At 42.2% G+C, this 13,745-nt stretch overlaps 1 protein-coding gene across 2 annotated transcripts in view; it reads left to right on the top strand.

Annotated features, from left to right (window-relative positions):
* LOC136875640 (sodium-coupled monocarboxylate transporter 1) overlaps positions 1-13,745 on the top strand; it is a 247,732-nt gene that overhangs the window by 149,050 nt on the left and 84,937 nt on the right. The window contains exon 1 of one of the 2 annotated variants that reach the window (XM_067149182.2): positions 3,059-3,188. The exons of the other annotated variant lie outside the window; for it this stretch is intronic. The gene's annotated coding sequence lies outside the window, so the exon portion shown is untranslated. Of the gene's footprint in view, positions 1-3,058; positions 3,189-13,745 lie in introns of those variants that run through there. 2 annotated transcript variants of the gene reach the window in all.

The raw sequence follows: 13,745 nt of genomic DNA, 5'->3' as shown, positions 1-13,745 counted from the left end.
GCCTGATACGAACCCTTTCTAGCATTTATGGGATGTGGTGTTGAGCTCCAATCACGCCACAGAACCTCCACCTACGGATAGCAGGAAGCTATGGGTAGCTATCCAAACGGCATGGGTCAGAATCTCTCCACTTGAGGATTAGATGCCACGACAAGTCATTACACTTCACCGAGCTAGAGGGGGGTGGGCTTGAAGATAAAAAAAACCCTATCCCATGTCTGCTGGAGAACGTTTACCCACATATACACTAGTGTCAAAAATGTAATCATAATTACTAAACGAGGCCATACCGCCTGATAGAAATGTCAGACGGATTGCTGAACAAACGGAAGCTGAATCACACACAATATGCAACACTTGTCCAAAAAGTGTCAGAAAGGTTCTGATAGCTTTAACAACTAACAAAACTTGGCAATGTCTTCCACAACATAATATGCTGATAATAGGGTGTGTGGTTACCCCCAACGGCCACACATGCACGTGGCATGCTCTCTATCAGATGGTCCAAGAGCTCTTGTGGCAGTCGATCCCATTCCTCCGAAAGGGCAATGCGAAGGTCTTGGAGGGTCCTTGGTGGAGGCTGACGGGATGCAGTTCGCCTCCCCAATGCATCCCAGGCATGTCCTATAGGATTCAGATCCGCAGACTTCGCTGGCAAGTCCATGCGATGAATGTCTTCCCTAGTCAGAAATTCATCCACCAGAGCAGCATGGTGCGGTCGGGCATTATCGTCCATTAAGAGGAACTCTGTACCAACCGCATCTCCTGAAGAGTCGGGACATGTGTTCTCAGTACCTGATCCCTGTATCTCCGAATGTTGTTCCTCGGACCACCCATGAATATGGGCAGGTCCGTACGGCCATTCAACATGATGCCGCTCCACATCATGACGCCACCACAACCATACTGGTCACCTTTCCACGACGTTCCTGTGGTTGTATCGGCTACCCGGTTCTCTCCAGATTGAGAGACGAGAATCCTTCTGCAAACTGAAGCGGGATTCATCTATGAAGTGCACATTCCTCCATTCATTCCTGGTCCAGTTTCGATGTTGACGGCTCCACAGGAAACGGGCCCGGCTCTGTGCTGGAGTGAACGTGACGCACACCGCTGGACGTCGGGCAAACAACCCTGTTGTTCTGAGCCTCCGGTACACAGTTTGCCGGGAAACGGCAACCCCTGAGACGGCTGCAAGCTCCGCTGACAATTGTCTTGCAGGTGCACTCCGATTTCGTCGGACGGTTAAGGCCAGATATCGGTCCTGCTGTGGGGAGGTTACCGTTGGTCTTCCTGGTACTGGCCTACGACTAATATCTCCCGTGTCTCGAAATCGTCTCCAAAGCCTGGAAATGACACTTTGTGGCACATTCAAGGATACGGCGAGTTCGGTCAGTGTTGGCCTGCTTCCAGGTGGCCGAGTATTCTACCCTGCAAAACGGGGTCCAAATAGCGGCGATGTGCCATTGTTACGGTCACCACGAGACTACACTCCGCACACTATAACAGGGCAAACACAACTGAGGGAATATGGGGTGCAGGCACTGGCTGTGTTTACCTTGCGGTTACGCCGCTAGTCAAAGCAGGGAACACTCCTTTCGTATACAGAGCGAACACGTAAGGTTGGTAGGTGTATATGTCGTGCGATTTGCGGTCTATTTCCTGTTTCCCTGCTTACTCGTGTAGTACACTAGTGTATGCTGAATTCGTGGACTCCCTTTAAGTGAGAATGTAAGAAACAAAATGTGAAGCATGTTTGTGGAGTGTATGGTTAAGTATTAAAAAAAGTTGAGCAGTCTCATTGATAAAGAGGATAAATATTTTTTTGCAAGATTTTGGTAAGCTTTTCAATTTTGCCATTGCTGGCCAGGTACTATAAGTAGATTTCAAGTGTTTTAGTGATAAAAAAAAGAAATATACAGTTTTCTAGGGTTTTTAGGGAAATTAATATTTTCTTTCATAACTTGTACAAATTTTGCAAATGAACTGCCTACTAATGCTGTTGATATATTAAGTACCTACCCAGAGTTTTCCTTGCAATGTGTTTGGGGTACTGCCAACAGAGTAGATGCTCAGATATTTCAGTAAATACAGTGTGCAAGCAAACCAAACCTCATGGCACTACAGCCCTTGAAGGGCCTTGGCCTACCAAGCGACCGCTGCTCAGCCCGAAGGCGTGCAGATTACGAGGTGTCGTGTGGTCAGCACGACGAAACCACTCGGCCGCTTTTCTTGGCTCTCTAGACCGGGGCCGCTATCTCACCGGCAGATAGCTCCTCAATTCTAATCACGTAGGCTGAGTGGACCTCGAACCAGCCCTCAGGTCCAGGTAAAAATCTCTGACCTGGCCGGTATTCGAACACGGGGCCTCCGGGTAAGAGGTAAACACGACGGGGCCGGCGAATATGAACGACAGAACATATTCAGGTACGTTCTAGGATTTTTTTCAATCGTGTCACTGATTCATGACGTGACTTACGTTGATTTTTCAATATTTTCTTTTTATTATGATTTTGCATTAATATAAATGTATTATTGTTTCTTTGTTATTCCTTAGCTTAAATCATTTAACTACACACATTTATTGTACTTTTTCTTTATTAATATTAGCTCTATGCAAATATGATTTTAATTTCACATTGTTACTACAATAATTACATGTTTATTAGAACTGAAATTCTATGTTCTTCAAAAAGCTGCAAAATGCTAAATTATGCACATTGTAAAAAGCTAAATGTCTTATTTCGAGAAACTCGAAAAAGCTCCGTCCCTACAGACCATGTTGTCTACTTTAGGATAGTAATACTGAATACTAAAGTGATGGAGACCTCCAGCAAAAACCAGATCTGCAATAAGGAAAAGCCAAATACTCCGGCCTTAGTAAAGCAAGATGGACCCTTGATCTTCCACTTCAGTCACGGGTTAGGAAGTCAACAATAACTACGTGTTCTAGAAAAGGAGGAGTTACGGTAATGCAGAACAACCCTGTCCCCCCACCACGGGACGGAAGAGTGTAGACCTCGGCTCGCGCAGTTGTCGGCCAGTTTAACCGGCAGCCCCGGCGAGAAGAGCACAGTGCAGAAGCAGCAGCACAGGACACTTCAACACTACCGTCGCGTAACCACTTACTTCACGTGAATGCATTATCAGTTCAGTCGCAACAGGCGGCAAGTGGTGAACAGGATCTTCTGGTAAATACGATATTTACTTCTACATCGTCAAGCACTAGAATCTTCTGCAATTAAGTACCGTTTAATGGAGCTGCGATCTGCTTTTCTTAATCTGTCGAATTTGTTCAGGAAGAGTGGTGGCTATCTTTACGTAACTATTGCTTTACTGGGAATGTAAAAATTACGAAATCCATTGTGGTATAATGTACTTACATCGACTGATGTCAAAAAGAAGTCGGGTGGAGTGGCTCAGTAGGTAGAATATTGACCTTTAGCCCCAGTTGGCGGGTTCGATCCCAGCTACGTTGGATGGTATATGAAGATGCTCAAATACGCCAGCCTCGTGTTGGTACACTTACCGCCACGTAATGGAACTTCTGCTGGAAATTCCTCGCACCTAGGCATCTCTGAATACCGCGGAAGTAGTTAGTGAGACGTATTATCATTTCTAAAAGCAAGCCAAAGTCGCTTTTGCGCCATTGCAAATCCTGATATAAGCCACAGGGCATTCAGCTTTGCACGAAGTCTGGATATCTCAATAGCAAACGGCTAGTCGCTATCTTTCTGTTGCCAAGATAGCTGGTTCGATCCCAAGAGAGGATGGCGACATCTAAGGGCGTAAAACTGAATATTTTCAGTGTCGTTGGTTTCCGCAAAGTTAGATAACGTTTCCAAGATAACATTCTAACACTCTTAAAATCTATAATAATTGTAAGGATATTATTATTATTATTATTATTATTATTATTATTATTATTATTATTAAATGCGAATCTCAGGGATGCCATGCCCTTGCGAATACACATCGCATGTGTTGGTCATTATTCAGAATGCATTTTTGTTGTAACCGTATTTTATTATATTGGTAGTGGCTTTCCACTCTGGGCCGATGACCTTCGATGTTAGGCCCCTTTAAACAACAAGCAACAACAAACACAAGCTTTCCACTCAGGCGGTCGCAGGACGAAACCCGGCTAATGCATGCGGATTCTTTTATTAGTAATAATTTTTGTGACAGCCACGTGACGTCACTGATTTCTCACCAAAGTGGCTGTGGTTCGAATCCTAGCCAGTGCATGTTGGTTTTGAATAACGAAGTTCCTTGTCTGTGGCTAGATTCCATGTAAACTGGAGTTCCTATGGCTATAATGGTAACGTCCGTTGAGTAAACCTCTAAGTTAGCTTGATATGCCTTCTCAAACCACAGCTAGTGACTGTGTACTAGGCCTCATTACTCCCTTGTCTGATATCCTGTGTTAATACGGTGTGCGGCTGAAATTCTTAGGAGCGGCATTGAATAACGATCGGTACAATCTCAGCTCTTACTTGTGGTGATCAGAGTATGATCTAAAGGAACCAGCATTTTTTAGAATACAATCATGTGATTCAATTTTCATTTAAGTGTTACCAACATCGTTGTCATCAATCCTGTGTTCTTATGGAGAATTGTTATATGAACCTGTGCCATTGTGGTTTCTATATCGGTGAAATTATTTGACGGTAATTGAGGAAAGGGTGGCCATAGGCCTGTTAAAAGTGCAAAAGTGTGTTTTTCTTGATATAAAACTATGAAATCTTCTGGAAAGCATTTCGAGGGTCTTCGATGCCTACACGTGCGTTGTGACAGATGGACAGTGGAACATGATAAATTGTGATCACTTGTTTGTTAATACGAAACATATTTCGTTTTATTTGGGCCTTAATCTCCGAACTGAGTAAATTTATATCAGAGGATTACTCTCCTCGCTTGAGGGGAGAGCACTATTACCGGCGACTTTGTGGCCTTGAGTGGTGAAGATGTGCTAAGAAGCTGTTCTAGTAAACTAGGTCGATACTGGCCCGGTCATGTAGCATTTAACGTCATTCAAATAGAACACTCTTGTGCTCGTAAATCCTTCGGCTGGTAAAAATATGGACGCAACCTTAAAAATGTTTTCAGTTTTATTTTATTGAGCAATCCGGCTCCATAGATAAATGGTGAACAAGCTGGCCTTTGGTGCGAGGAGTCGCGGGTTCGATTCAAGGCCGAGTGGGAATTTTCACCTTGATTAATTCCTCCGGCTCGGGGACTTGTGATTATGCGTATTCAGCTTTAGAAATCATGTTAGGTAGGGTCCCATACTCAAACGCGCAGGTTGCCTATAAGGCGTCAACTCGAAAGACCAGTACCAGGTCTCTCCGAAGGCCGAACACCATTATTGAACAGAACTGGTAGTGCACAACTCTGCTATTTTTCTCAATTACGTTCAATGAGTCTTCTAGCGCTTGCAAATTACATGGACTCCGTTAGAAAAAAAATCGTGTGCGTAACCCCCCCACACACACCGCCATACCGCCTTCATCCTTCTTTATCCCAACGGAATGTCTCTCCTCCCAGTGCCCAAACATGCGTCAGTCTCTAGGGGCGAGGTCTGGTAAATATGATGTGGAAAACTGAAAATGCAGGTCCTGAATGGTAGCACGGGCAGTATGGTGTCAACCATTGTGTCACAGCTACTTCAAACATACTTCACCATACAAAGTCGTCCTTCATCGATAAATTTCAATTTTACAACATTACTCAAACACCGAATAACAGACAGCTGTTCGTGCATGCATAAAGTAGGGTGGCTAATGGTACACAGGTACTTGTCTACGTGGTGCTGCCATCTTCAGGATATTTGTCAAAGTACTGCCAAGAGACATCGTTTCGATTTTTTATTCAGCTTTTAAAGTTTTCATTTGACTCTCTCGTACTTCCAATCTGTGTCTCTCTGAAGAGTAGTGGGAGTGGTTCGGACTTCTAACCATATTTAATCAAATGTCTCGTAAGTCTCTGATCAAGGGAAGTTGCGCATCTCCCCCGATGGACAAGAATAGGCCTATGCCTACTGACTAGGCCTGTTGTACCTGTAGACCTCCAAACTGATGCCAATAAAACTGACGGGCTGAGTTACTCAAACAGTAGAGCACTGGCTTTGAGTTGAAGTTGGCGGGTTCGATTCCGGATCATTTCAATAGTATTTCAAGGTGTTACAATCCTCCAGACTCGTTTTGGTAGATTTACTGGCAAGTAAAAACTCCTATGAGACAAAATCCCGGCACCTCAGCCTCTCCGAAAACAAATGTAATTAGTAGGACGTAAGACTAATATTTCATTATTGAAAATGAGTTTACTTTTATAATTTAGTAATATATTTGTTTATATTCGTAGCCTTTCCCAATCACTGAGAGATCACTGAATGGAAATTGTATAGCTTTACGGCCGGAGGCGTTTCCTGGCTTCGACCCTGTATTTACTGCTGTTTCTGTGGTGGTTGGCAGTGTAGTGTTGTGTGCACGTGAAGAAGAGTGCGATCGCATGAACACAAGGGCCCAATCTTAAAGACTGTGAATTAATCAGACGCGGCTAAAATCCCCGGCCCTGCTGAAAGTCGAGCCCGACGCGGTCTGAACCGAAGACCTCTAACAGTAATGGGGCTGGTAACATATAAAATCTATTTTGATTGTTCCTGATGCATATTTTATTTTACGTTCTAATTTAACATCTGTTTCAACTGGTGATAGTCGTAACAGACACCATGGTGCCTGAATTTTGTCCCAGAGGAGTTCTTTACCGTGCCGTGAATGTAAATAAACCTTAATGCCACCACTGGTTTCCTAACTGGTATATACGACACTGCGGCTCAAGGTAGGGTTTGCCAGTTCGCGAGCATGGTTATGAAGGAAAAAGAACATGCTTCATGGACCGCGATAACGAGGAACTTTCTTTGTCAGTGTGCTTCAATTATCAGCGCTTCGTAATTGATCGATAAGAGACGGTCCTTAATTAGTATCAAATCTTCAAGCGGCACTGTTTGTTACTGATGTACAGAAGATGTGTGGATATTAGGTAAATTCTTGTGCATCTTCACTATCACAGCTGGAATCTCGATCCATGCAAGCAAGAATTTCGAAATGGAAAGTCATATCCCACTGGTTTACATTCCTCTTAAATGTTAGGACCTAATTCAAGATTGATACAACTAAATCCCTTAACTTTACTTTTAGAGCTGTTGTTTCTGAACTTCTACGGTTGAAATTTTGCCTTGAAAGAAGACATTCTAAGCAAGTTTATCCCTGCATACTTCTACACCCGCTCCAGTCGGATGCTAGAATAGTACTCGTTCGGTCGCATGGTCATTGGTGAAGGTCCACCCTAACTTGAGTGTGGCTTGCCCTGAGGGTAGTAAAACCTCTGTGCCGGGTGATAAGTAGTTCGAGATGGTGGCGATAGGCAGGATATGTTGCTCATGCCTCGAAGTGAGCTTCCGCAATCCATTTAGATTGCCTGTGGTAATTAACTCCACGAGAAACAGCTATAACCAAACTGACAGCGACGCTCTTTCGCCAGTGGGCGTAACCCTCCAGGTAGCCCGCCCCACCCCTGCAGGGTGGGGAATGAAAACGTTGAGGAAAAAGACAATACGGTCCTCATTGACACTAGGCTTGGTGAGCCACGATTATAAAAAAAGTGTCACGAGTTTAACACAACACATTTCGTAGTTGGCGGTGCCGATTTATATTTCGCAGGTAGTTCACTGTAGAGTGAAACTTCGTCCCAGTATCAAATTTATAAGAAAACCATAGCTCGCAGCTGAAGACTTCCGGACTTGACTTCAAGGTGGGCAAGGGTTTGAAGCTCGCCTATCCGAATGGCGCTACTTCTCATCTCTATCGTAGAATGGATTTAGCCTCCACCGGTAATTGTGCGAGTTATATCTACATTGTCTTTAGATTTGGATGGCAATCATGCGGAACAATCACTATAAAACAGCCCGGGCTGTGAATATTGTAATCAGGTAGTGTTACTAGCTCGCATTTAAGCGTTGCGTAGATATTTGAAGCCTCTACCCATTTGCTCCTGTGTGTCAGGGTTACTGTTCCTGAATAACTTACAATGTACGTAAATTAATGCTTAGCAGAGTTCATTGACCAAGTGTGAAGGTGATTGTCGCTGGAGCCTTGGCCGACATTGGGAAGGCAACACATCGCCAATCCAGTTTCCTTCATCATTAATATCAAGTTCTGATGAATGAGCTACTCTGTCTGGCAGTGCTATACCAACTCATTCCATGGTCGATCGCCTCGTGTTTTACCGGAAGTAAATTATCTCATTGTATTATTTTTGTCAAATTTTCACGAAGATTAATCAGATTTTTCCATTAATATTCCACAAATGTAGAATTTAACTTGCAGAGTAATAGTACTAGTTTTCTTCACAGTAACCGATACACAGCAACCAACTTTACGGAATGTTTTATAAGCAACCTGAGAAAGTAGTTTCTGGCATGCTGTTCAGGTCGCTCATGGCCCTCTTGCTAATAGCGTCCGGGTCCATGGGTAAACGGTTAGCGTGCTGGCATTTAGTCACAGGGGTCCCTGGTTCGATTCCCGACAGGGTCGGGAATTTTAACCATCATTGGTTAATTTCGCTGGCATGAGGCTGCTTGTATGTGCCGTTTTCATCATTTCCTCATCACGACGCGTAGGTCACCTACGGGAGTCAAATCAGAAGACTTGAATCTGTCGAGCCGAACTTGTCCTCTGACACTCCCGGCACTAAAGTCATACGCCATTTCATTTTTTCCCTAATAGCTGCAGTATCCTTGTTACATTTTATTTTCCTTTCTGAACAGCCTGGAAGTGAACAAATCGTATGGTGAGATACAGAAGAATATTGAAGATGTGTCAGCAGGGTGAGTAGCTCGGATGGTAGAACGCTAACTATCGGAGCCCAAGTTTGCGGGTTCAATCCCGCTTAAGTCCGGTGGTACTAGAAGATAGGCTGCTGGAATAGGCCAGCCTCGTGTCTATTGTTATTGTTATTATAAAGTAGAATTCATCTGGTACAACGGTCACTTTATTTAGAGTGGGTGTCGATGGCGGGGAAATTCACTCATGGTTGGGCGTCCACCTCCCCGCTAGCCATAGGCCCGCGCGCTCTGCTCCTCCCGATTATTCCCGTGCAGTACAGTACGCGTTATATATATATATATATATATATATATATATATATATATATATGCCATTTCGGAGGCACTTCGGATAACCCAAGTTCGGTTAACCGGGATTTTACTGTGGACAATATTCTAGATCCTGTTAAATCAACACCGGCTAGTTAAATTCTAAAATAGCACCATCGGAAGTTAGCCTGTGCTGTAGAAAAGAACTTGAAAAAACCGATGATGTTGCTTTAATATGACGTACTAAGCAAAATAAGTTAGTTACCGTTGCTTTCCTCACAAAGTTAAACCTCTCTTAGCATCCTGATTCGTTATTCATGCTCCGAATGTTATTAATCAGAATTAACCATACTTCAGCAGCATCTATACCGTTACAGCCATGAATGACATTGAGTTTTCAGTGGCAGCTGCATTTTAGACTGATCTGTGCCAAAATACACAGGCAAACATTCAGCAACCGTACAACAAATAGCAACAGGCATATCGGCATTCTAACTGTAGGGAGAACTACGGAGAACAGAGACTTGAGAGCCGGCTGAGTGGCTCAGACGGTTGAGGAGCTGGCCTTCTGACCCCAACTTGGCAGGTTATATCCTGGCTCAGTCCGATCACATTTGACGGTGCTCAAATACGTCAGCCTCGTCTCGTGTCGGTAGATTGACTGGCACGTTAAAAACTCGTGGGGGACTAAATTTCGGCACCTCTGGGTCTCAGAAAACTACAAAAGTACTTGGTGGGACGTGAAGCCATTATTATTATTATTATTATTATTATTATTATTATTATTATTATTATTATTATTATTATTACTATTATTACAGATTTAAGGTTTGTGCAGTACACATTCCACCAGAAGACAGAAAATCCTTCAACCATCCAAAGGACAGTAAACTCTTCTACTTAATCTGACTTATGGTACGAGAGGGCGGAAGTGGGTGGTAAAGGCTCGTTAATACAACCATAGAGCGAAACACTACAGTGGCACTGTATGATAGATCCATAAAACTCCTGCGTCGTAAAGACATACATTCTTTTAAATTGGAAACTTGGAAGGTTTTAGCTTTGTGAGGAAAGCAACGGTAACTAACTTTTGCTTAGTACGTCATATTAAAGCAACATCATCGGTTTTTTCAAGTTCCTTTCTACAGCACAGGTTAACTTCCGATGGTGCTATTTTAGAATTTAACTAGCCGGTGTTGATTTAACAGGATCTAGAATATTGTCCACAGTAAAATCCCGGTTAACCGAACTTGGGTTATCCGAAGTGCCTCCGAAATCGCAAATATATATAACGCGTACTGTACTGCACGGGAATAATCGGGAGGAGCAGAGCGCGCGGGCCTATGGCTAGCGGGGAGGTGGACGCCCAACCATGAGTGAATTTCCCCGCCATCGACACCCACTCTAAGTAAAGTGACCGTTGTATCAGATGCATTCCTCACGATGTTAAGTTTATTTGAATTTTAAATATTTTTAGCTCTTCTCTAATGTTTACATTTTATGCAACTGGTTTTGTTCCCGATCTACAAGTGGGGTAGCTTTCTCCTTACTATTTCGTTAAATCAGAGTACGTTTAGGAAAATAAATATTACCGTGATAACACCATAATGTTAAACCATGGCATGGCTACGTATTTCAGTAGTACTTGATTGTCTATCAGTGTTCCTTCCAATAGTCCGCAAATATGGTTATATCCCACCTACATCACTTACTCTTACATAATAATTGTTACTGAAACATTCTCTACCCATAAATTCTATCAAGTGGGTGAGCATAGTAATGCTTCTCTTAAAAGACAATAATTCAGAGTACAACATTTGAAACGTGTCATTTTATACAAATTTTAGATCATTACTTGAAATTCTTTATAGAGTAATGTAATGTAATTATCTGTACGTCCATTCCATCTGTTATCAGCGTTTGACGGTAACATTTTTCCAAATTCTTTTTTTCTTAGACAAATTACCAAATAAGAGATTTCGCTCTTAGAGGATTAGTGCCCCGTTGCATTTCCTCTTAAAACTATCATCACCACCACTACCACTCTCATTCTTAGAAGTCAATCTCGATATATTATGAATTAACATGTTATTTCAAGTCTTGGCAAACGATTTTAAGTGAGCGAGATCTCGCATACTCTTCATGCTTTCTACATCCTCGCGGTTAACTCCAAAACCTCGTATCTCTAGCGATCATAAAAATAAAGATGTTGAGTTTGCTAATTACAAATGAAGCTCCTCAGATGTCTGTGGAACCTCATGATTCAATAAATATAGTTTTTCGTGCTACTGCCAAAACACAGAACTTTTGACCGAATCAGTGAGTAGGTACTTCCCTAAAGTATTTTTGTGGAGACAGTGAAGCGAGAAGCATGCCAGATCAAGGTAAATGGATTTACAAAAAATTGGAACCCGACTTTCGTTGCGGGATATGACTTTCACACACCAGACCTCACGAGCTTAACATGGTACTTATTCTTTTCTGGTTCTTACCAAAATTTATATTCTATCTATGTTGTTCAGGTTAAAATACCAGATTTCTGGAGATAAGAGGTTTGACATTAAATGACTCGCTGCCTTTTACAAGGTAAAATGTAGCCAACACTTATTCAAGCATCCAGCGGTGCTCTAGTAACTATCATCGCGGTAAATACTCTTGAGTCAAGAATTAATGTTATAAATAAAGTTGAAGTGTTTGTGCAGTCAGCAAACACCATTGTCAACTAGAACAGCTACAAGGAAAAGCGTCTTAAGAACCGCGTTTATAAGCTCACGTTGTTTGGACAACAAAAGCTCTGCGAACACTCCATTTAAATTCTGGGCTATTTTATAGCGTACATGGGAATGTAACATTATCCAAATATTAAAAACCTTTCTCTATCAGATTAAAGCTAGTAACGATAACTGGTTTTATGTCACATTAACTACTTCCGCTATTTTCAGGGACAAAATATGCACCAGTTTCCTTCCGGAAGGTAGTGAATGTATCGACACAAAGCTCATAACATTGTACTGAGCCGGGAACGAACCCTACTATTTGAACTTGGAAAGTCAGCGCCCTACCGCCTTGCCATCCAGCCCAACGAACAAGAAAAGTTATAGCTATCCTTGAACTCTGACAAATAGCGTAAATGCCTGGTTGTGCTCTTTGTTTGCAAAAGGTTGTGATGGAATGCCAGCAAAGGCGTATCAGTTCATTTACAAACACATTAAATAACTCCTTTTGGGGAAGAACTGACATCGATAACAGATAAAGGGACGTTGCATTATTATTATTATTATTATTATTATTATTATTATTATTATTATTATTATTATTATTATTTCCAGTTTAATGTACTCGCGTAGTAAAATGCAAGTTCTCTACAAATCGCATATCCAGGGTCACTTCTAAAAATGTCGTCGTCAAATAACGGTGAATACTACAGACGGTTCACTCATTAGGTACAGTATGTCGTCATATAAACATCCCCGAGTACGTTTAAACACACATCACAAGAATCGAACGGGTATGAACATTTACAGTGGTTCCGTGGGTCCTTTCCCTTACAGGGCAAGAAGTCTTCTTTTACTCGTCGGAGTAAGTTCCGTCGGGTGTTGCCGAATTGATCCGATGGTTAGCGCAAGGGATGGGGTCGAACTGGTCCGACCCTAAAATATCAAAACTAAGGATCGAAGAAACCTTATCGTCCGCTCATACATATATTATACCTACTGCCCCAATAAAACGCTTTCTCCTTTCATCAGTGAATTGTCAGTTCTCGCTGTGAATTGTGAATTACTGCTACCTTAAGACATTGCGTTTTTGAATTGCCGCGGCATTCAACAATCATTCATTGTTAACAGCTGAAATTAACACAGAAGAGACGGGAGTAGATTAAAATTCTGACGCTGATAGCAGCTGTTGTGAATTGATGAACTGTTTAATACCAACTGGGCATTTCGAAAATTCTTGAACTAGTTTTCTGCGTTTCCCCTTTGGATAATGGCCTCAAGGCTGTCCCCTTAAAACAATATCCTGATATTCGATGAGATCTTACGGTGGAATCTAGTTTTCTTAGCTCCATGTGAGGGTCACTGATAGAATGTTAACTTCTGAATCTCAAGATCACAGGCTCAAATCCAGCAGAGTAAGTCGGATTTTTGAAGAATGGAAAATGTCCATTCGACACTCCATGTCATCCGATGTCTGCATGTAAAAGATATCTGGGAATATATTTGTTTACCCGACAAAGTTAACTGAAACTGAGACGTATTGTAAATCACCCATATAGAGTAAAGCGATACTTCTAAAGTAGCATGCAGGCAGTCCAAATGGCGTCATCTGGAAAGCTTGCTCATTATATTAGTATTAGTATTATTATTAATTCCAATTGACTGGCTTTGCTAATGCAACACAAGTAATCAGACAATACATGTACATCGAACATGGGAATTGCTTCTAAATCAAATATAAAAGTATTCATTAGACATGTAATTTCTCACTATACTACGGAGATGCGGAGGCTTCTAAATAAACGGCGATTTTATTCGTTCTGTTTTATTGTGCCAGTCTTGTTTAAGAAGTCCTTGCTACTTGAGGTCAGTTTTCAGTT

This window comes from Anabrus simplex, chromosome 6, assembly GCF_040414725.1.
Source record: "Anabrus simplex isolate iqAnaSimp1 chromosome 6, ASM4041472v1, whole genome shotgun sequence".
Taxonomy (NCBI): Eukaryota; Metazoa; Arthropoda; class Insecta; order Orthoptera; family Tettigoniidae; genus Anabrus; species Anabrus simplex.
The sequence above is the reverse complement of the archived record's forward strand: the minus strand, read 5'-3'. Positions and strand labels throughout refer to the sequence as shown.